Genomic DNA, 832 nt, shown 5'->3' on the forward strand with positions numbered 1-832 from the left:
GAACAAAACGGGTTGGATCCGCATAGTTTCTCTTGCGTATAGCCCTTTCATTTACACGAGGCCGTAACAAAACGATAGAAACGGACCCCACAAACGATAACGGGTCCCAAGGTGGATAGATTTGCAGACTAAACGCTCTGGGGGGGTCCAACGGCTCTGTGTAATCGCCACTATACGATCATTTCCTGAAAAAATAACGATAGCCCCGCCTAGCCCCGCCTCTCCCCACCTGTCCTGCTCACCCCTACTACTCGCTGCTTTTGGTGTATTTTGTGGCGGAAGTTACAGGCCCGGCATATGTACTACAGCGTGTCCAGCGCTTTCGAGCGGTCTTGTGTGGAAGTACAGCGCCACTTACAGTCCTGGCATATGTACTACAGCGTTTCCAGCGTTCTCGTGTGAATAGACACGTCAAATGAAACGAATACGTGTGAACGGAAGACTTTTTTGAAAACGCATACTGTGCATAAACGCAAACGTTGCCGTGTGAGCAGCACCTTAAAGAGGAAATATTATTTTCAGCTTCATATCAGTATGTAGTGTCTCTACTTTAAAGAGTCCTCTCCTGCTGATGTTCATGGGCCGTATTCACAAAGCATTTTATCTTACCGCTAGGAGTGCTCCTAACTCGCGCTAAAACATTTTACGTAGGAGTTTTTTCTTAAAAGTTATTCACAAAGCCGCTGAGACCTACTCATACTAAGGATAAATCACTAAGAGTGAACTAAGAGTGACGCGCCGTTGCTATGGATGACGTCGATTCTCGTAGACTGCCAAGGCACACAGGGGACTAGGTCTACTCAAAGTGGCTCGATCGGACGTGGTGGTGTGT

The 832-nt window shown here is 47.4% G+C and overlaps 1 protein-coding gene across 1 annotated transcript in view; it reads left to right on the forward strand.

The window, feature by feature from the left end:
• LOC104962594 (collagen alpha-5(IV) chain-like) overlaps positions 1-832 on the forward strand; it is a gene marked incomplete at both ends in the record, with an annotated part of 9,775 nt that overhangs the window by 1,481 nt on the left and 7,462 nt on the right. The gene's annotated exons all lie outside the window — the stretch shown is intronic.

Source organism: Notothenia coriiceps, unplaced genomic scaffold (genome assembly GCF_000735185.1).
Source record: "Notothenia coriiceps isolate Sejong01 unplaced genomic scaffold, NC01 NC01_scaffold00035038, whole genome shotgun sequence".
Lineage (NCBI taxonomy): Eukaryota > Metazoa > Chordata > Actinopteri > Perciformes > Nototheniidae > Notothenia > Notothenia coriiceps.